The following is a 24549-nucleotide window of genomic DNA, read 5'->3' on the forward strand; positions in this document are numbered from 1 at the left end:
TCGTATACCATGGTACTTCCGAATTTGTACCATGGTACTCTATGGTACCTGTGGTACTAGTCTCTAACCATGGTACTACCATGCAAGAACCATGGTATTACCACGGTTATATGACAAGTACCATGGTATACCATGGTACTTCCGAATTTGTACATGGTACATTGTGGTACTTAATTGGCAGTTGTATGGTTCTAACCATGGTTCAGTACCATATGTTGTGTTTGTTTTGTTTGTCTGATTGATTTAATTATACAATTAATGTGCAAGTATGAGTCGTTCGGTAGGAATCGTTTGCAATTTTTTAAAACAAAAACAACAACAAATTACCGAACGCATGACATCATTTTACCGGACGCATGAAATCAAATAACAAAACATATAAGAACCATTTAAACAAAAATTTAGAATCATTAAGAACAAGATAGAAAAAAATTATGATTACAAAAAATATATATTTTCATTTGGCCATTTATCAATAGTGTGTAAATGTAAAAATTGTGCAACAGCTTGAAATATCATAAAGAAGGACTGCACAAGTCAAGACTATTACCTACAAGCCCCAACCCCACACAACCAGCGCATGCAGCTACAGCTACACAACCAAGGAGCAGCCATTGTGTGTGCCAAGGATCGCTGTACATGCAGTGCTAGTGCAGTGTACGTGTATGCTGTGTACATGCAGCAATATAGAGTCTGGTACGTGCACTGTTGTTCACAGTCCAGCTTCATGCCTCGTGTTCATCTTGGTGTTTTAGATCTGCAAAATCATGCTGAATTCTGTTTTTCCCGGCTAATCTACAACAGCATGGGTAAGTTTAAGAATCATCTACTTTATTTACAATATGTACATAGATCTAGTCGATGTCTAGATAGTTATTTATGATGTCAACTGGGACTTAAAATACATTCGACAGGATAACAGTTAAGACTGAACATGTATGATCCCATGTACGTTATTTGTTGTAGTATCTTGATGGGTTTATGGGGCTTATCATTCAAACTTTCAAAGCAAAGTTTGTCCATTTACATACACATTGTCATTAACTCTACTGTTAGTATATAGTGTCACTGTTCGAAGGATTGAATGTTTTATTCTTTTTAGAAAATAAATAGAATACTGCATAAAAATCCAGCAAATTAATGAATTAAGCTAATCGATGTCATGTCTGCCTCTGCTCTGTGACTGCATGTGTGATTTCATGTTGACAGTTGTTGATATTGATATTTGTTTTTTTTATTTAATTCAAAATTGTCTTTTTTAAATTACAGATATATACGCAACATGACAAATGAGTAGTTTCCATATCGACGTCGCTCTTTATTATCATCTTGACCAAAACATCAACGCCACCATCACTATTTCTTCGTCGTTGACCTCCGTTTTGGCGTTTAAACTTGAAGTTTGTTGCGAACTCTAATAATGAATTAGGACATTGGCATTATCGACTTTTGTTCTGTCTTTGAACACCATCGACGTCGAACTTTGATTGAAGGTAAGAACCTCTTCTTTACCTTCTTCGTCTTCGATTTGCTTTTCGTCGTTTCCAAGTCTGATCCTGACTCCGGCTAATGATGAATTTATCGACTTTCGATCTGTCTTCGATCACCGTCGACGTCGAACTCTATACCAAGTTTCACCATCGCCAAACATGGACTTCGCATCCGATCGACATTGCAGACTCTTGGCTGATGATTACCCGACGTCATCTATGATCTACCATAGGAAGTAGGCCTAGCTACCAATTGTTTCTTCAAACCAAATTCGAGTACGACATCGTCAACGAATCTCGCATTTCCGCTGGAAGGACAGTTTGTAAATTGTACTATTGAATATGAGCGGCAGTCTTTCGCTATAGAAATAGACTAACCACTTTACTTATAATATTGCTGTGTGCTGAAAGTGTTAGTGTCATATGCAATGTAACAAGCGGCAGTCTTTCGCTATAGAAATAGACTTCAGTTTTCGACTGTAAATCGTTTTATATATTTTACGCGAGATAGATTTTAGCTCGTTTGAATAAACGCCTTTAAAAAAGTAAACATATTGTTTCCAGTGTTTGATGTTTGATACGTCATATGATCATTTGACAATAATGATCAACATTATTGTGATGTCTTTTGTTAACAGATGAAAGAGTAGTGGCTGAACCTTGAGAATATGGATAATTGTGCTGAAAGTGGACTTCATGCCAGCTCCTGTCATTTTGTGTCTACTTTGCAGACCAGCATGTTCTTTCAAAGTTAAATGATCAAGGGCTGGCAGATATTATGAGGAATACTGTGTTGAAAGTGCTTAATTTAGGTAGTAGATTTGTAAATGATAACAAAAAATCAATCATGCAATGTAATCAATGCTTTCTTTTTTTATTAAGCTACATGCAAAATGGAAAGGCGACTGGGTACGTGCAGTAACATTATAGTACAAGTACCATGGCAACCTAGGTACAGGAGAACAATGGTAACGAAAGGTGTGGGAGAACCATGGTACCGAAAACCATGGTCATAGTACCAAGAACCATGGTACCGAAAACCATGGTCATAGTACCAAGAACCATGGTAACCATAGTACCGAGAACCATGGTACCGAAAACCATGGTACCGAGAACCATGGTAACCATGGTACCGAGAACCATGGTAACCATGGTACCGAACACCATGTTAACACTGAACCATACTTCGGTGTTACCATGGTTTTCAGTACCATGGTTACCATGGTTCTTTGTCCAAATTACCATCCACCATGAGAACCATGGTAACCATGGTACTGAAACCATGGTTTTTACATGGTACATTTTTGTAAGGGTAAGTTACAATGAAGGGGTCTGAACTTAGAATTTGGGTGCCCATACGTGTCCTGGGCACCTGAGCCCTGGATAAGGATACTGTTTCCATAAACAATAGAACGTGATATATTACTTGCCTAACAAAGCAAATGTTTGCTGTGTCCTCCATTACAATAAGAAAAGCAAAGGAAATAGGATGTCTAAAAAGACTTTCCTCGACTACCCAAATGACTGCTGGACATGTACAGGATCAACACTGGACACATGGCACAGAATGGACCGTGGAAGGAGGGTCCAATATACCGTAAATCTCCGTGTATAAGACGCACCCCTATTTTTTGGGCCAAGACTCCGTAGCCAGCAAGCCAGGTCCGTGATCAAAAACCCATGCGGGAAAGGACCTTCATTTTACTGCGAGGTGCAGTGGGAGGCGCCAATTTTTGCTTGTGAACTTGTCACAAATAATAGTAACAATGAAGTTATCACAATAATGAACATTTAGTAACAATGAAGTTATCACAATAAGGAACATTTAGTAACAATGAAGTTATCACAATAATGAACATTTCAATGTTCATTATTCTGATCATTAATTTTTAAAACTAAAGATGACAGGCAAATTTTTCTCCAAGTCCAAACAGAAATCCGGACATTCAGGTAGTGTTGTTCTAGTTTTCGAGTGGTATGACTGAGCTGGGGAACATTGCCAGGCACAGTGCCAGGTGGAGGGCATAAATCGAAACTTTAAAAAAAATTGGTAGTTTTTTTGTACCCGTGTACAAGACGCACCCCGACTTTCAAATTTTTTTGGGGGGCGGGAAAAAGTGTGTCTTATACACAGAGATTTACGGTAATGCTGGTTCTGAATTTAAATTTTGATTTGAGAATTATCCAGAGAACATCCATCCCCCATGGATGACTTTTAAGGATAAATCTGATTTAATTTTCTTTTTACTTACTTGCGACTGATTCAGCATCATCATAGATGTCATCACAGTCCCCGGGTACTTCTTCCTCATCAGAGTCCATGGTCTCACTGTATGGGAGACAGAGAGGGAGACAGAGAGAGGGGAGAGAGAGAGGGAGAGAGAGGGGGGATAAACAGAGAGAGAGAGAGAGAGAGAGAGAGAAGGGGAGAGAGAGAGAAAGATAGAGAGAGAGGAGGAAGGGGAGGGAGAAAGACAGAGATTGGGAGATGAGTTAGAGACAGATAGATAGATAGAGGGATAACAAGTGGTTGGAAAGGAAGATGTGAGAGATGAATGGACAGAGAAGGAAGAGAAGAAAGAGGGATAAAATGAGAGATAGATGGAGGAGGAAGAGAGAGAGAGAGATAGATAGAGGGAGGGAGAGAGAGAGAGGAGGAAGGGGAGGGAGAAAGACAAAGAGATTGGGAGATGAGTTAGAGACAGATAGATAGATAGATAAAGGGATTACAAGTGGTTGGAAAGGAGGATGTGAGAGATGAATGGACAGAGAAGGAAGAGAAGAAAGAGGGATAAAATGAGAGATAGATGGAGGAAGAGAGAGAGAGAGAGAGAGAGAGGTATAAAGAGAATAGTACAGAGAAAAAAATAAGAAAGTGATAGACGCCTCAAACAAAGAGAGAGAGAGAGAGATAGAGTAAAAGAGTGAAAGAAAAAGAAGGGGGATGGAAAAAAGGAAGAAAGAAGATAAAATTAAAGTTAAAAGGATCGTTTAGCAATGTTAAATCTGAGATACACGGCCCTACATGTTATCAGTTTCTGTGATATGGTGTATTATTAACCGTATCAGACATCTGAGCAGGGCAATTTTTAAATATTATTGCCCTCAAGGTTTGATGGATAAGTCAACAAAATTACAATAAGTTAGTCCGCTCAGAAAAGTCAATGGGATTTTGTGTGTAATTTGGCGGGCAATATAGGTTATACAGTAAACCAATGCGCAAATATTTTAGCCCGCTCAGAACAGTCAATGGGATTTGTGTGTAATTTGGCGGGCAATATAGGTTATACAGTAAGTCAATGGACAAATATTTTAGCCCGCTCTGAAAAGTCAATGGCAAAGTGCGTGTTAAACTAGTGAGCAATAATATAGTGCCAGTTGTAATGTACATCGCGCATCAGCTATTGTAATTTACATCGCGCATCGTGTATAAGAAAATGCGCACTTTGCGCGAACTCTATTGTGACGAAACAATCACACCCTAAGCAAACTGTTTGCAGTGTATCGAAAATCTGTCAAACACTGGATGAACAGTGCTGGTTTGACAATGTTTTTGCAACTTCTAATGCTAGGAAACCCTGTGTAGCCTACATAATTTAAGAGTATAAGATAGTAAGAGTTTCTTGTTTGCTCTAGATGTCTGATGTGGTTAATAATAGTAATATTGACTGCCTAATTCAGGGCAATACGACTTGTCATATATCACCCTCACCTTCGGTTCGGGCGATATATGTCGTATTGCCCAGAAGGCAGTCAATATTACTTAAATATTGAAGCCCTAAAAAAATTGCGCTTCAAAATTATCAAGAAGTGCCTCAAAAAAGTAAAAAATTTTGAGTGACCGGTTTTACCATACTCGTTTTCCCCAATAGACTGTAGTGTTACGAAAACCGTCAGGCGAACGGTTTTCAAAATTTGTAATTCCAATCCTAAATATCTTGATAATCAGACAGGCGATCGGCTTGTAAAAGTCATGGGGTTCCTGACTGACCTAAAGGTTTATAATTATCATTGCATCATGAGCTAAATCCAGAATTTTATTTCAGAATCTGTGACAAAGTTACCGGATCCCTTTAATGCTTTGAGGGCGAAACAATTTCATAAAAAAATATATCACTATCACATATACCACATCACAGGAATAGATCTTTTGGGTGTCATGGCATGGCCGGGTTAATATCAACAAATAGTGATAATATATAAGCTGCATCCTTCATCTACAATAAATTCATCTTATCTCAGTCAATAAAAGTACAAACAAGTTTCTGTATAGATGCTGCTTGTAAGTGTTGGCTTGCATGGTGATGTAGATATTATACAGTAGGTTTCTGTATGTCTCAAAAGGCGATTGAAAGCAATGTGAAGGAGACATATGGCAAGGATTCTCAAGTGGAGATTTGAACATTACAAAATCACACACTCTAGAAACATTTAATGATAACAAAACAAAACACAACTACATTACTGGTACATGATAAGACAATGCACATGCATGTCTGTATCGAAACTACAAAAGAAATCATCCATTTGAAGCCAGTATAGTGTTCAACTCAGATCATTTTACGTGTAGTTAAGATCTTTTGGGCTCATACCAGATCAAATCTATCATAAACATCCACTTCTGTACACAGGAAATGTTAGATTCGATCCTTAAAAACATTTAAAGTGGTTCAAGTTTTAGTTTCACATTAATTTGAAGCAGAAATGCATGGCAATTAGGGCAATATTGCATTTGTAGCAAGCATTGGTCATTAATGGACACAAATCATTCATCTGATTTGATTCAAATAAAAATTGTCACTGCTATAAAAAGCACCAAAGTGTGACTTCATACTGGCCTAATTGTCTAGGTTGCTGGTTGCGAACAATTTCATGCCAACGCTCAATTTACCCTGCTCCAGCCCGTTGTTTGACTGATTTTGGGGTAAACCTCAAGCGCAGGCTCTGTTGTTTGAAACCAGTAACCTGGACGACGAGCAAATATGATGTTTAAGCGCTTCAGTTCTCTATATATAACCTGTAGCAGTATCAATTTGAATTCATTTTCATGCCAGTTACGCCTGTCAAACCTGTCATAGAGCTGCACCTATAGAGTACCGAAGCTGTGACATCATAAAAATCTATTTTTGGAATTTCTTAATTTTTTCTCCATTTTCTGAAAGAGCATCAAAATAATATCCAAATGTCAGAAACCAATTGAATATGTTAAGTAATGTTATGAACCAGAGCAATATAACACTGTGTTCCTATATAGGAAATCTATTTATTCAGATGATCATATCTCAGCCAATACTTAACATATTCATTGTTTTTTTACCTTTGGACATTACTTTTGACGCTCTTTCTGAAAATGAAGACAAAATTGAGAAATTCCAAAAATTGATTTTTTTTTTTTGACGAGGTCACACTTTACCACTCTATAGCTCACTATCAAACGCCTAGCCTACAAGTATGCATCAGTGTGATGACTACTTTTTCATTAATGCAAACAAAATAGGGGGGGGGGGTTGCAATAGAAACATTTTCTCATAGCAATTCTTATTCCAAATTCTCTTTTTCCTCTTGAGAATCTAAAATTGTTCACAATCCCTTTTCCCCACTTCATAAATTAGTTAAAATCCTCACCATGACTCTGGAATCTGGATACACAAATTGATGGAAAAGGGGCACTAGATATAGGCACAGCATTTTAAGATGTCTTAAAGCCAATCTGTAATACTTGTAGCTACAGCAAACAATGTCTAAGCAGTACCTGTTGGTCCCCCATGATCCCCTTTTTCTTATGTTAATTGAGAGCTGATTTGATGAGATGACCACCTGTCAGTGACCACGCAGGGAGGTCTAATCCCTCCTGCTCAAACTAGTGCAGATAGGCTGTAATAAGGTTTTTACATCAAAATGCTTATCAATCAACATCTGAAATATCAAACTAATCAGAGAGTTAGATATTTCTTCAAAGAAGAATTAATCATTAGAAAATCAAGTTTTCAATTGTAAATAACACTGGTAAACAGAATGCCATGGGGAACCTAACAACTTTTTTCAACTGAGCAATGAGTAAACTTCCATTTGAAACATGGGGTAACTTTTGAGATTTATCATTAAGTGTTGAATGTTTTTCTTAGCACATCATAGTACATTCATACATGTATGTACTCAAAAAATTCTAAAGTTCCTTCTAAAAATAAATACAAGTGACACCTCCTCCTCCTCATTGTAGCCCTCACATCATGCAGAGATACACATCAGAATGACTCGTGGAAACGATGAATCGCTTGCTTGCTGTGCCAGCTTGTCAACGATTTCAGTGACCTTAGGGGCAAACTTTCATTTCCCCTCTCCATAAGTTCTGTTTTGATAACCATTGCATGTATCCAGACATAGGAAAAAGAGAATATTTGTTCAAACATTGAAAACATAAAGTCTGGCTGCTCTGGCATCTTTGCAATGTCGCATGTTTTTTCCTGCACTTGAAGTTAATTTCCAAGCCGTCTGATCCCTGTTCATATTTGGGACTTGAAGGAATATTGTATTTGAACTCTCCTTTTTATTGTTTATTATATTGTGATGCACTAAGGGTGCACTCATTCATCCCTGTGGCTTTTACAGATGCACCTTTTTGGATTTAATCATGTCTTTCTTTTCTTTTTCTTTTTTTCCCCAATGTATATATATATATATTTCAATGTATTTTTCTTTGCCTAAGTTTTACAACAATGTATAATGTCATTTTCACTGTGATTGGAATCAAATAAAGTTCAATTTAGTTCAATTCAATTCCTTGATACAGATGAAAACTTTTTTAAAAACTTAAACTGATGTTACACTCATATTCAAGTACTTATCAAAGTAAATAATATTCCTACATGAACATGTTTACTCACATTCTGTATTTTTTTTCAACATTGTTTGTTTCGGTCATGATTTGTCCTGCTTCTTCCTTCTTCCCCTTTTCCTTCTTATCTGTTTTACTTCTCCTTGTTCGTTTCGTGGTTGTTTGTTGTTGCTGTAATATTGGCTTGTGTTTTCTTCGTAGGCAAAATTTGAAACAATTATATTTTTTCTGGGGGATCCACAAACTACAAGCACTGCTTTTTAGTGGATCCCCCCATTTCCTCTGAAATTAAGAATTTCTTGCAATAATTTTATTATGTGCAAAGTGTATTCGTATAGTTTCCAGAAAAAATGAATTATGTATGAACAAAAATGTAATATCTTTGTTTACCTTTCTGTTGGAAATGAAATAAATATGAATATGAATATATAAACATCTATTTTACAGTCTCTTGACTGAATTATTCTCCTTTGTCAAGTTGCTATAAGACACACAATGATGTGGGGAATCTGTGGACGAGTCAAACTAATGCCTATGCTACTTTTAATACTTCATTTAAATGAAGCTGATCAACACCATCACAATCAAGACTTCAACTATCCAGAGAAAACTTTTTAATCATGTTTTGTTCACGTTCAAGTGGTTCAACTAACAACAAATAGAGTTTAAAAGTAGCATCCAACTTAATTCTAAATACATAAACCCATTTGAATTTTAGCAAGACATGTTTTTTTTCCCCAAATCTAAGTAACAATTATATTTTAAAATTGTGCATATAGTGTTGTGTAAACTCCCTACAACATTGTAAGAGTGAAGAAAGAAATGACACTGCATGACATTTGCAAAATAAGAGGAGCCCATGCATCCTAAGAGCCCTCTAAGTTCTAAGTATAGGAATGAGCTACAGGCTATAGATTGAATGAAACATGTGACGTACGGAACCAACCCCAGCGGACTCCTGTGCGGAAATACAACAAATTACCAGATAATGGATGAAAATTAGTTCCAATCAAATGTTTGCAGGATGTTATTTCTGCATTTTCTACGGCTGAGACAATGGGGCAACAAACAAATTAATAATCAATTGGTGGGGTGGGGATTGTTCACCTGGGACTACCTGCCCCAAGTCCAGACAGACAGACAGACAGACTATATGAGAGGGCAGACAGACTATAAGAGGGCAAAATGTGCTCTACCCCAGACAGGAAATGCAACCAAATAATTGTTGTCCCTTGTTTTTCAAAAACATATTCATAAATTCATAGAAAAGCCAAGGGAGTTGGAACTTGCTTGAATGTTAATTTTTATAATGCAACAAAGGACTTAGCTCTACTAGTCCACCTTTATTCCTGATTTACGAAGAACACACACACGAAAAAAAGGACAATTTTGGAAGGGGTAAGAATAATTGAGTTGCTACCGGTAACCGCATGTATCAATTCAAAGAATAACATGAGCAATTTTTCATTTTTGATGATTTGTGTGTACTTTGTTACAAATGTACTCAGAAATTTATTGTCTTTCTGATCCTGATCCAACTTTTTAGAATATGTTTCATTGATTTGTAGGCTTCTAATGAAAACAAATTGTATTCATTTGGAATTTTGTCCTCTCTACATATCGTTCCTGTTTTCACGAAGTGACGGTAGTGAGGAAAATCCGCACGCAAATTGTATGCGATTTTCATTCACTACCGTCACTTCGTGAAAATAGGGACGATATGTGTCATTCTAGTCTAGGTACAGGTAATTACAAGTGAAAGTATTCAAATCACCTGAACTCTATTGAAACCACTTGAAGATGAAATTGAATGATTATAGCAAAACAATTTTCAGGGGAAGGTGGTAGTGAAATGAAATTTACCATGTATGATATGTGTAAAGTGTTACACCAAGAAATGAAATACTCACAAAATTGCATTTAATGCACCAGTAAACCTGAACAGTTATTCCCTGAATAAAGATGCCCATTGGTTCTATACTGGTAAAAGTCCGAAATTTTTACTTGAGACAAAATCGTTCTCCAAAACTTCTCAAGATCAACCTTGTACATCTACAAAGTATGCTGCCTCAGTAATTAAAGAGAAGGTTGAGTTCTGGGAAGAGGTGAAAAATAATTTGTGAGCATTACTCATTCTTATTATGCAAGTGTGGAAGAACATCAGTTAAGACATGTTTCCTGAAAAGCTTGGCTCTTCAAATGCCTTCATATTCTAAATATGCATGTAACATCGTAAACATCGGGGGGGGGGGGGGGGGCGGCTTTTTACACCACGTGTTCGTGTAGTCCCATATACATCTTTTTGTGCCAGTGTTTGTAACTTTACCAAGACTTGGCCACATTTCTTATCATTTTGATGATTCCAGAACCTTGCAATACACACAAATTCTTATATGCTAGATGAGCAACCTTTTCTGGTCGGTTCCACACCGTTTCTTTCACAATGCAATCGCATGACCAGAACTCAACTTCATCTTTAAGACATGAGAAACTCTAAGCTTAAAGTCTAGACTCTTAATACCTTAATGTGAGGAAGACTGACACACGATCAATGCCAAATTGAAGTGAAATTAGTCATTATTAACTCATCAAGAAAGTCAAATGATACTTCCAGGGCATATCAATATCTTAATTGTGTCTCGTTATAGGATTGGGGACTATAAATGGGTAGTAAATTGGGTACTAATTTACCTAACCAGAAGTAATTTCCACCTAAAGCATTATCATATTAATTTGATAACCATTTCCCATTCATCTATTCTATTTGGCAATTAATAGCTGTCGAAAGCCGGAGGACCGTACCTGCTCATATACTTTTTCTTTATAGAGTCTTGACGCCTTTCTGGCTTTCAGCACACGACACCATGTTGTTGTCTTATGTTTTACATATTACATGTTACACCAATGGAAAACAAATTTCTGTATTTTATATGGACAATAAAATCTTGAATCTTGAATCTTGAATGCAAGACTGTCATGCAAACCTCTATCTACATGTATTTCATCTATTCATTCATGTATCAAAATGTGTATACTCATTGAAAAGCTTCTTATTTTAAAACATTCTTCGGTAAAACGATGGCTGCGATCGACACTAGAGCTCGTGGAAGGCCATAGGACTAGGCAAGTATCCTATCTAGACAACCCAGGCTTAATTAGCTGATTAATGACTCATGCTCTAAGACGTCTGCTAAGGAGAGATCAAGTTCAGACGCAAGCTCTGGGGGCTCCCCCCGCGTCTGGCTTACATCAAAGCTACTTTCCATCTGAGAAAGGGAAGGGCATTGGCTCAAAGACCCACAAGAAGATGTCTTACAGACAAGTTTAGTATGACGTCTATATAGGCCTCTCCTCATCAGCTCGATTTGCAAAATAACCCACTATTTTAACTATCCCGATCGCAAATTATCCAGCTTATTTGCGTCTTCATCAGCCCGCAGTTCTTCATCAGCCCGCAGTTGCAATTAGCGAGCTATTTGGTAGAGAAAATATCCTGAGAAATCTTGGTCTTGTTTCCAAAACAGCCCGCTATTTCCCAAATAGCGAGCTATAGTTTGTGATGAGCGTATTGGTCTGGTGAAGACGCAATTTCAAGCTTTCGGGAAGATATCCCGAGTCTGAAAATAGCAGGTTATTTTGCAACTTCGGTCTGATGAAGACTAGGCCTCATGACCCCGAAGAGGATGTCTTACAGGCAAGTTCAGTATGGTTTAAGCTACGGTCACAAAGGTTCGTACGAATCTCCGTTTTTCCACTGTCTTCCCGAATTTCCATTGACTGAAAATCGTTTGTACGGCGTTCGTAGCAGTTCAAAGTGGCATTTGTGACCGAGGCGTAAGCTAGGAGTGTGCATGCAATATGTCCTTTGGAATCATTTTGGGATACCATGTTTACAAACATGTCCAAACTAAAATTAGTGGTAGAGTGAGACCTGTACATAAAGACCACTCAAGGGAAATAAGAAAAGTGGCCTTCACATGCAGGTAGGTGGTCTTTCTGTACAGGTTTCTTTAGTGTAGGTTTCTATGAGAAATGATTGTCAAAGGAAACAAAAATTGTAGTCTTTTTAATTATACAGGTGGTCGCTAATGCAGGTTTCAATGGTAGATAGTAGCTTATTAGCCAGAGACATTCCTTGGTTAATTGCGGTTTTACGTGCCACTACCGGTATTTACAAACCACTATTACAGCTAATTAACAACCATAATTAATTGGCCCGGCTACCGAAAGACTCGAATTGGTCAACAAACTGTTGATAAAAAAGTTTCAGTTCTATCTCCCATGGTTCATTGCACTCACATCTAATTCACGATGTGGAACAAATAGAGTGGTGAAGTGTGACATCATCAAAAAATCTATTTTTAGAATTTCTATCAGCCAGAGCATATAACACTGAGTTCCTATAGGAAATATATTCATTCAGATGGTCATATCCCAGCCAATACTTAACATATTCGATTGGTTTTCGACATTTGGACATTATTTTTGATGCTTTTTCAGAAAATGAAGAAAAAATTGAGAAATTCTACAAAATAGATTTTTATGACGTCACAGCTTCGGTACTCTATAGTGGCTACCGTATACGAAACTGTAGGTAAATATTGACAAACTTGTCTATTCAATATGCATTTTCATGGCTTTATGCAGTATAGTAATGCTTTCATGCGGTTTGTGATTGGATGTTTAGTGGATTTGGCAGGAAGAGATTTTTGCTTTTTCAGGATGTTATTGGTAGTGCCCTTGATGCACCTCCCTGGTATAAAAGTATTTATTTGGATAATCCTGCAAATCGTTTAAAATAAACAAGATAATTAAACACTTATATTACAAATCTAAAATTTTGTGGACGTAATGGAATTTACCTTTTGAAAACATAACACATATATCTTTAATAGCAAAATATTCAATAAATAGAAATAATAACAATAATATTGGTTTCTTGTATAGCGCTCATATGTATCTATCAGACTTGACACTCCTGGTGCTTCTGATTATTACCCTGGCTGCCATTACGGCCCTCTAGCATGTCCAGGAATTAATTCCTGCCAGGTACCGATCGGTTGATTTGAAAGATTTGTTATATCTTCTTAAACAAGCAATTAATCCAATAATCTTAATCAAAAATAAAAGATTATTTCAGGCCAATATCGTTTGAAGAACAATAATTATCTGTGTTATTATTCATTTATCAGGGGAATCAATTACATCCTACAAAATAGTGGATCAGTCCAAATTAGTAATTGGACAAATATCCACATGTATTGCTAAGTATGATTTACATATAATAACAATGCCTTGCCCTTCATTGGTTAGCCACAATATTTGAACAATTAGGGCTGCTTTGTCATCTCAAATAGAATACACGATAGTTTCCTATTACAGGATTTATATTAAACTCATTCATCATGTACATTGTAAATGATACCACAGAGAATCTCCAAAGAAAACCTTCAAATCACTAAATGAAAATATTTATACAGAGATATTATTTGACTTTTGAAAATGCATGATGAACAATCAGGAAGAAAATCATACTTACGGTGACAAAGAAGGGTATTCTTTTGATAATAATAATCTAATTATGATATTTATGACTTTCTTTGTACCATTGTAACAAATACAATCATTGTTATTCTCAGTGAAAAAGAGCACTGTTTTTTCCCTGATTATGCATTAATAGATCGTAAACAAATTCAGAATGTTTTTTCTAACATCCCCTGCCAAATTTAAATGAAACAAAACATTTCCCATTACGCCATACAATTTATAAATGCCTATAAGTGTAAAAGTATCTTTTATGAAGAGAATCACCAGTATGAAGATACATCAGAAAAGAATCAATCTCCTGCCCTTTCATAATATGCACCAAAACGTCTGTTTCACACTTGAAGACTTCACCTGGGTGAGTTCCCATTTAACAAAACATCATCGGTGTGAACAGACCCATGGTCACAGTCTTGAGTCATACTTTTCCTCCTTGCCGGCGACTTACGACATGAAAGATTCCAATCAAAAGCGTGAATAAATATTTGGCTATTTTTAGCGATTCTGTCTACGTGCAGAACATTGAAATAGTCACTACTCAATGATGAATTTTAACATGTTTTCTCACACAGCGTATATCATTAGCATTCTCTCTGTTTTACAGGTTGTTAATGTCATATTTTCCTATGAAAGGAGTGTAGGAATGACTGTGTCTTCATGTCTAAAATCATCGATGACATTTTAGGCTCCTTTGATACAAGGAAATAATACATGATTACATTTTGTAGTATTTCTTGAATATCACTATCACATGGGATGTCAGCTGATGTCCTTTTAATTTTAATCTCATATTTCATTACTGACATTTGTACAGGATAGCACATTTTTACCAATAGTAGTGGTTTTCCATGTGGTCCTGTTCAGAAAAACAGCATTTGATTTAAGCTGATTAAAATAGCTCCCCCCCCAAAAAAAAAAAAAAAAAACAACACAACAACAACAACAACAACCCACCAACAACAACAGCAACAAACAAACACACGATGGATAAAGATTAAAAAATCAGTATAACAAGTACAGAGAATTAAAAATGACCAGCTCATAAGACTTGCAATTCAAGAGAGTACTATATGACACAGTTTTGATGCTTTGTCGATCTATATATCCTCTACGGGGGAATCACCTTAACTGGGATAAGGGGGGGGGGGGGGGGGTACACCTAACATTGAAAATGAACAGCACTGTATCCCTGCATCCCTTTAACTTTCCACAGATTTTGACATTTGACGATCAATATATCAATATCCTCTCTAAGGAAATCACCTTAAATGAGGATAAGTAAGGGGATGCACTTAACATAGCACCGGCCATGACACAGTTTCTGCTCTGGTTGATCAATATCCTCTATAAGTGGAATCACCTTAAATTGGGATAAGGGGTATATACCTTACATTTAAAATGGACAAATCGGTAGCCCTGCATGATTATACCTTTCCAGTTTCCACAGAATCTACTTTTGACAATCCTCGTCGGTTGCCCGGTAAAAGGTCGCGTAGCGTGGGCGCTAGTGAAAAAAAGGGAACCGAGAAAAATGCTTTGGAAGTTTTAACACCTACTACAAGTGCTAAAAACGACAATGTTTCTTTGTTCCATGTAGCCAAAACTATTCTTAGAGAAACATATTTACCTGATTTATTATGTTCTCAAATTAATTTGCAAATATATCTTTCTTTTGCTACAGTACATTTTAATGGAAACAAAAAAGCCTGAATGTGCAATTTAACTTCCCGGCAAAAGGTAGTGTAGCGCTACTCGGTGTTTTGCCGGGCAACCGATGTCCTTATCCTCTTTATACAAGGGGAATCACCTTAAATGGGGATGGGGGTATATATATACACCTGACATTTTTAGAAGCACCCAATTGTCCAATTTGAGACCAATCAGCTGGCCTAAATCAGAGCGGGGAGTAATTACTCCAACTTACAGGAGGGAAAGATCTTACCCCCATCCTTTTAAAAATCAGAGTTTTGGTAACGAGTCTAGAGATTCTGTTTTGATTCGCACTGCAGGTATAGTACTTGAGACTTCCTTTGTGAAATTTCAACATAATTATCATCTGTTTGGAGCCAGAAGGGCATTAACTCTGGTAACATAATTTTTCATTTGTTTTACAGAACAGAATTCTTTAGAGTCTTTTCAGAGCAAAAGCATTGACTACTTCAAGGCATTTTTGTGTTATAGCTGCCCCTCTGCATTGAAAAAAGAGGGTTTCACATTGAAAATGCATTAAAGGAACCTGTACAAAATGACCACCTTCTTATTTAGACTTTTCATGTTTCTATTGAGATGTCTTTACATGCAGATATCACTGTATTATTATTATCACCATACACAGCAGCCAATCGACACCTGTTTACATAGACAATGCTCTCTCTTAATTAACTACCATTGACACATCATTACAGTATGTCATTCTAATTACTTGATTGTACAACTTGTCTGACAGACCAACATCTTGAATGTTGACAGATCCATGACAATGATCCCTGTGACATCATGGATTAAGGGGGGTTAAAAAGGGGATTAATAGAGGAATGGGTGTGGGGGTTTCTACTCAACTCAAGTCCATTAAATGTAATAGAGAGGATTAAGTAGCTTTCCAAGCAAAACTGACCGCAGTAACTTGAACTGCTTGCAAAAAGATACAATCTTTCTCGTTTGTCCTGATTATTTCAAAGTAAACATATTTCTCTCTCTCAGCAGGCAGATCGATACTGTTAAATTTGTATTCCAATAAACCTTTAAAAAAATCAAATAATTCATGTACATAAAGTCAAGTACCGGTACATTTGTATCTGCATATAATAAGCACCGTAAAAAGTCACTTTTAAAAAAAATGTTCACCTCAGCTGACCTCATCTGTAACATAGAGGGCACAACAATTAATCTTGATTGCTAACAAAATATGCAGTTTTTAGTGTTATTTGAATCGCATTCCGAATCTGACCAATCTGTGTAATTTCTTTTTCACCCATGTAAAGGTGATATTTTGACAGTCTTCATTTGTTGTAATTCTCACTACTAATGCTCTGAATGTGGACCCTATACCTTTGAGGTTGGAGGTGAGTACAAAAGTGACTGGTGGATTAAGAGTGGGGGGGGGGGGGCAAAACCAGCCAGTGCAAGTTTAAAACCACTATGGTATAATTTACACAAAGAAAATCTCCCCCCTGCCCACTTTTCAAATTTTAGACTATTAAAAGCACCTGAAAAGTCTGATTACTTTTTTTGTTGTTTAATTTTTGCTTGTCATATTTTTGGGGTATAAATTATCCCTATAATAAGGTGTCAGATATCCTTATTTTGTTTTGTTTCGACTTTTATTTTATTTCTTTCATTTCAGTAAAAACGTGAAAAAAATATCCAATCACAGACAAAACACAAATCCTTACAATTCAAAAGTACACTTATCTTTAGCATTACTAACTACTAGAGTAGATACTGTGTATATCTTTACAAAATGGCCGATACAATCGATGTTATACATCATACATATAATTAACTTCTTCTGCATGAAGACAACTTTTCAGATACTGAGCCCAACCCCCTTACAAATATCTGGAAACGTTGCTGAGTACATGCACTACCTCATAACATACATTGGCGTGGATATTACCACCTATAGTAGGAAGTGCAGAAGAGGCACATGACCAAGAAAACCAATTATCCTTTCCAACTTCCACAAACAACCGGCCTTAATAAACCCCCGGGAGTTGGCTAAGTAGTCATGAACTTTAGGTCTAAATATGTAGAGCATGAGATGGCTCGAGTTGGATGTATAAGGTAGCTGAGCAAGTTCAGGCAAGAACATGGTTAATTACAGTAAAAGGCAACTGACCGATTCAATACTGGTTATTTTATACACCTTTTCCTTATTCGTTGTTGTATCATGTAACCTTTATCATGTGTGTATATCTTTACATTGTACAATGAGTCTTTATACGTTTCTTTAAACGTTACTTTATACATTTCTTTATGCGAGTTTTTTCATATAAATTTGCTCTACCGGTAGTCTAAAAAATACCCAACTTGAACTATTTGTAAACTTGTTTGTTTGGTAATGTACAGTTAATGATTATCTAATCGTTTTACAGGAAGGTAGGTCAAAGTCCATAATCACCTTATCTACAATTATTGTTGGCCGACATCCTGGATCAAAGAAAAACAAATAATATTTCCAAACGTGCAAGTATGGGATTGGCAGAATATCCATGTTTATAAAGAACAAACACTGCAAGGTACATCTTTAGTACACCTCCCCTCCCCCCCCCCAAACATCAGTGAAATTTTGGCAGGCGTTTCAAAACACTACACTCCAGAGGTATTTTTTTAAATTTCAATTTGTTGTTGTTTTTGCCAGTAGTTACTAAACTACCGGCGAAACATTGGAATGTGAGAAAAATTGATGATTTTTAGTTGCAGTGTAATTAATGCAGCTTCTTTTTCCAACGATTACCCTCATCTCTTTCTATGAGATCCGAAAAACAAAAAAACCCATAGAAAGTTTGCAAATATGTATGGGATGGACAGTTAATTACTTCAAAAGAAAATTGTTTTGGGGTACATGATTTGTATACCTTTCAAAGGATTTCATCTCTGTTTTATGATAAACAATGTATACAAAACACATTCAGTCAGATGATAAACTTTTTGGTTTGGTTTCATTGAGTTAGTTAGGTGCACTCTTTGTGTATATAAAACTACCTATTTGGATTATTGGAATAGTGTCATTTTTCATCAAATGCAAAGTGCTTACAATTGTATTTGTGAGTCCATGCAAAAACTGTCTGTAAATAAAGGCCTATTAAAGTAATGTATCATGGGTGGTACTACCAAAACATTACCTAATAACCATTCAACACACTTTTTTCCTGATTTTTCCCCTTTTTTTCCTTCAATTCCAAGGACTCCACTTGTTTATACTGGCAGCACAGGAAAATTCATTTCTAATGTTATTATGTTATAATTTCTTATGTTATAATCTTATGTTTTTGTTATACACTTCTTCACCAAAAGCCAACATTGCGTGGTAATTGATATCCTTCTAGGCTTGAGAAAAGAATAATGAAATTATATCTTTTGGAAAGACAGAGTAATTGTATCTGTTGGGGGAACAGTAATGCAATTTCATATTTTGGTTAATGATAATGAAATTGTATCTTATCAGGGCAGTGTAATGAAGAACTTTTACATTAAATTTCCTACAGTTTTGTTTAAATTGTTACAACATGCTGTCAACAAGTTTGTTTCTTTTGTTTTGTTTTACAAGCATACATTTGCTTTGTAAGCATGCTAAGAAAGCAAATGTATGCTTGTAAGTAAACAACCAGGGGACCAGAGATTAATGCCAATACCAAGGGGCACTATAGCGCATCGACTTGGCTTTGAACCTGGGACCTCCCGGTTACAAGACCACGACTCTACCACTGAGCCATTGTACTTAGCTCCGTAGTGCATCTCATATGGTACATGTACATGAGCAGATACCATGTTTCCATTCAATAAAACATATCTTTTAATGCTACATTCACACCTATTCACAATTTATTTATAAAACGTGTTACTGAACTGACCATAAGTGATTAACTGCATTAAACCTAATTCAACTTGTCATGCTTCATGACCGGCCATATCAATTGGATAATTTGTACCGTATAAAAAGGGAATGTGCTTTGTATCTAATGAAAAGGTGCTTTGTAAATGTAAAATTATTATCAATATTATGATGAAACTTTCAATGAACAAAACACTTCCACGTTCGGCAGCTATTAAAGGGGAACGCAAAGGTATAACAAACATGATTTTAATTCGGAGAAATGAAAGAGAAACAGACAGAAAAGAAAAGAAACAGGTGAATATCACATTCAAGGGTTAAAAGATAGACTAGATCAATTGTTCAGTGCCAGAAGGTTGTTAACTCAGTGTTAAAGCATGTGAGTATCACCCTCCTGGCTCCAAACAGAGAGAGAAGATGTCTAGGTGTAGCACAGACAGAGATCCCCTCCCCCCCCCCACCCCCCCCCCTCCATTTGAAGAATCACAAAATGCGTGTCTTCATCATCTCGAGATTATAGCCTGCTATTTCTGATTTGGGAAATAATCCTGAAGTTACAAATCGTGTTTTCATCAGCTCGAGATTCGACCTCGAAACTTGAAACTCAACCTTGAGAAATTGGCTCAAGATATTTAGCTCAGCGTTCGCGCATAGTGCGAGTCTTTCGGTCTGGTGAAGACCGCACAGGACAAATAGCTGCATATTTTGCCAAATAGTGGGATATTTTGCAAACTATCCCAAGATATCTTGGGATGACAATCCTGACCAAATATCCCGCCAATTGCAACTTCGGGCTGATGAAGACGCAATTTAGCTGGATAGTTTGCGATCGGGATAGATCAAATAGCGGGATATTTGGCAATCTCAAGCTAGTGAATACAGGCCTATTGAGGGAAATTCCCCAAAATAAGAATCAGTAACATCAGTATATCATTAACAAATCAATACAAAGCACACCAATAAAAAAAAAAGAACATCACGAAAATGGAAAAAGCTGGGAAAGGAAAGTAGGAAATGAAACAAAGAGAAAAGAATATATCGTGGGCAGAAAAAAAATCTACAGTAAAATCCCTGGAAAATCCCCAATTTTCACACTTTGACCTTACAATTGTAGCCAGGAAATCCTGTTCTGTGCATAACAAAAGAGGACTGTTTGACTTTATCAATAGAGAACACATGAAAGAAACCATAGAGAAGTCATTGGGAAAGGCTGATTAGGGTATATAAACATGTTTGATGTAGTACATCTATTGTGTATTCTGAGGTTTAGAAATCATCTAAATGATCTAAAATATCTCAAATTGACCAAATCTCTTTGAAAAGATATTGTAGGATACTGTGAAAAGCACCACAAACCTCATATATCACTGCACACATGACGACTAGTGGTATCAAAAATAAAAAATTGTTTGAAGATTAATATTGTTAAAAGAATAAGTAATTTGGGTTGAGCGCAGAAAACCAAAATTTTGTATTATTTCATCAATATTCGACTTCAAACATTTGTTTTGAAAATCCTTGCATAAATGTGTCTTAAAGCTCATCAACACTAGTGTGGCTAGGAGGGATCAGACCATACAGCGAGGTCACTGACAGGTGGCTATCTCATCAACTCAGCTCTCAAATAACATAAGAAAAAGAGGATCATGGGGGACCAACAGGCACCGATTGGGGACGTTCTCTATATAGAGGGAGCAAGTAACTACAAGTAGGACAGTGGGGCTTTAAATGACATCCACTTTCACATTATGATACAATCTACCGGGGTAAGTGAAATTTTGCCATCAAAACTAATTGTAATGCAACAGTATAGACAAGGAAATCCTTATTTTGTGAGAAAAATATACAGCTCTCGTTTTTACTTCCCTGATCACAGATTGAGATAAGGATAATACTTAATACATAAATGACATGTTTAGAAACATATATTTGAATTACGTGGGATAGAGACAAAAGGAATATTAGGCGTGTCTGCACTATCTCGAGATTGCCAAATATCCAGCTATTTTGAACTATCCCGATCGAAACTATCCAGCTATTTGCGTCTTCATTAGACCGAAGTGGCAAATTAGCTGGATAGTTGGTCGGGATAATATCCCAAGATATCTCGGTCTAGTTTGCAAAATATCCTTCTATTTCCGAACTAGCGGGATAGTTTTCGACCGTCTTCATTAGACCGAAGTACGGAGTCAATTATCCCGATCCCATCATGCACAACGATTTCCGGTTCGCACATGCGATCTATACCGCTCAGCGCTGACCTCGCAACCACTGACCTCGAGTAAACACGGAAAACCGCAAACTAGACCGAGATATCTTGGGATATTATCCCGACCAACTATCCAGCTAATTTGCTACTTCGGTCTAATGAAGACGCAAATAAGCTGGATAGTTTGCGATCGGGATAATTCAAATAGCTGGATATTTGGCAATCTCGAGATAGTGCAGACACGCCTAATGAGGCACAATTTATACATGTGAAATATCAAATTTCAGTCAAAGCTGCCTTAATGTCTTATCTCTTTCAATCAAAATCATTTATATATAGAGTTAATTAACAACTAAATTATTCATACCCTTACAGAGTTTTATAATTTTCAAAGTATGTGAAAAGTTTATTTGTCCTGAGTTTATTTTTTTTTGAGAATGTGACATATTAAAGCTTACACATCTAAAATGATTCAACAAAGGCTCTAAATACACCTAGTCCACCTTTCATTCTTGAGTTACAACAAAATAATTAAGTAGTTAACTATGTACTGTTCATCATTATTCTCCATTGTATGATGACTTCAGATCCACTACACATGGTCTTTAATAGCCAAAAGGCAGAATAAGAGATTCACGTAACATCTACCGTATTTGTCCACAAAGACACATACAATTTTGTAATATGTGCTATATACATGTAAGAACAAACTGAATAACACTATTCATATCTGATACAAGTAATAAGACACACCATCACCTTTAAACAATGTTCTTTCATATATTTCTCAAATTACCATGAGAGACTGAAACTATATAAAGACTTTCTTTATTAGTTTCTTGTCAAACAATAGTCATATCTTCAACAATTAATTTAATCGTTTTTAATTCAACTTCTCGGGACAATTCTAAAGGTCATAAAAATGGTATACAGCCTTTTTCTCTTTTTATGCAGATCATATTAAGAACATTAATAATGATTTCCAATTAAACACATCTATACAACAGATCTATAAGCCATGTAATGTTAATTGTTAAGTGATGTTACACAGATACAGTATATTTTCAAATAGTGCTTTAAAATGTAGATTTCATTGAATATCATCATCTTGATCATGACATTTTTCACTGTTAATTATGTCATAACAAAAAAAACTTTTTTTACCATTTGATGAATCACAAAACCAAATGGAAAATATCAAAGTTATGAACTCAGGTCTTGGGATACTTCAGAATTGGGTCAGTTTTCATACCTGTCCTTAGTTTTACCATTTATGATAAATAATAGATCACTCACTCTCACAGGTATGAAGTTATGTACTAGGATTACTGAGATCTCATGGGATTTCCTATTTGGTTCTTCAAGGACACTCCAACTCCTTGGTGCAGGAGATGAGCTTTTCCTGTACTTGAACATTTTAAGCAATCAGAGATGTTTACTTTACTCTCAAGTCTGTCAACTACCTTCCTTCTCCCTTTACATGGCTTTTTTAAAATCCATCTTCTTGCTTTTCTTCTCCATCTTCTTCTTCTTCTTCTCCTACTTCTCCTTTTTTTCCTTCTCCTTTTTTCCTTCTTCTTTTTTTTTATTTCTCCTTTTCTCCTTCTCCTACTTCTTTTCATTTTTTCCTCTTCTCCTTCTTCTTCTCTCTCTCTCCCTCGTTCTCTATCTGTCTCTCCCCCTTTCTCCTTCCCCTCGCTAACTTTCTCTCCTTCCCAACTTGTCCCCTTTCATATTTGTGTTAATCTCGTGACCTAGTAAGTGCGCATTTAATTTCCCAATAGTTTGTATTACTTAACAAAGTTTCAAGCACAATATTAAGATTGTAACTTTTTAGTTTCTTAAAAAACGATTTGTCCTCTTTCGCCCCTATTTCTGGTGTCAAATACGCATAGTCAGTCTAAAAAACACAGTTTGTGGATTGAATGTGGGGAAAGATGAGAACATTTCTCTTAGTCTTTTAAAGGTACTATGTCCCATTTGCAGGCCCAAAAAATGAAAAAGTTAAATTAAAACTGCATTTGAAAGATAATACTAATTTAGAACTTCCCTAAAAAAGTTGGGGCTTGAAAATGTCTTCAAGTGGGAAAATAACGACTATTAGTTGTCAAATCGACTTTAGGGCTATAGAGCCCAAAAGTAATAGTCTTGATTTTCAGACAATTGCACCGAATGGTCATACGTTTTATATGCTGCGCAAAGATTCAATCAGTTTAATCTTGGCCATCACAAGAAGTGAGTTATTGATGTAGACAAATGCTCATGTACCCTTTACAACTCTTTTCATGTATGTTATTACCAAAGATGAAAAAAGCCAGTCAGACACTCAATAGTGTCTGACAGTGAAGTCTAGCAAGTAAACGGGTTTCCTTGCATAATTTGGATATGAGGACACTGCTAACGTTTACATTTCACAGATAGGACATACATGACATATTCATAATTCCTGCAAAGTTCTAGAGCATTTGAGGTTGGCTGCAAAAGGGACATAGTACCTTTAAGTTTTAAACCAATTTTCGGGACGGAAAGCAGTTTAAATATAAAACAAATCTTTAAATGCTAAGCTAACACCCTTCTGCCAGCCAGCCGACGATATATGCACAAAGAAAACCAGCTTGCAAGTCATAACCCATAACTCTTTGGATAATGTTTTGAGGAAGTATTTTCATAATAACAAAATGGGCAAAATGATGAGTTTGGAACAATAAATGCATATAATGTGGTTTATACAACACCTACGTGGATCCTTGTCATTTGATTGGAGGATTGTTGGTCCCATGATATTCAATAGATGTTATATTGCACGGTCGTGCATTTTTGGTTATAATTTATGCAGACTGCGTACCTCTTTGTCGTGTGCGCGCATATCCTTGCGTGTATCTGACGCGAAGGCAATCTGAATGTAATCGAGAAGGCT

The 24549-nt window shown here is 36.3% G+C and overlaps 1 long non-coding RNA gene across 1 annotated transcript; it reads left to right on the plus strand.

The window, feature by feature from the left end:
- Positions 1–505: 505 nt before the first annotated feature.
- On the plus strand, positions 506–2040 carry LOC115928590. Its single transcript, XR_004066090.1, has 2 exons — positions 506–809; positions 1270–2040. It is a non-coding gene; the product is annotated as an uncharacterized LOC115928590 (long non-coding RNA).
- Positions 2041–24549: the final 22509 nt, after the last annotated feature.

Source organism: Strongylocentrotus purpuratus, unplaced genomic scaffold, assembly GCF_000002235.5.
Source record: "Strongylocentrotus purpuratus isolate Spur 01 unplaced genomic scaffold, Spur_5.0 spur5_scaffold_3, whole genome shotgun sequence".
Classification (NCBI taxonomy): domain Eukaryota; kingdom Metazoa; phylum Echinodermata; class Echinoidea; order Camarodonta; family Strongylocentrotidae; genus Strongylocentrotus; species Strongylocentrotus purpuratus.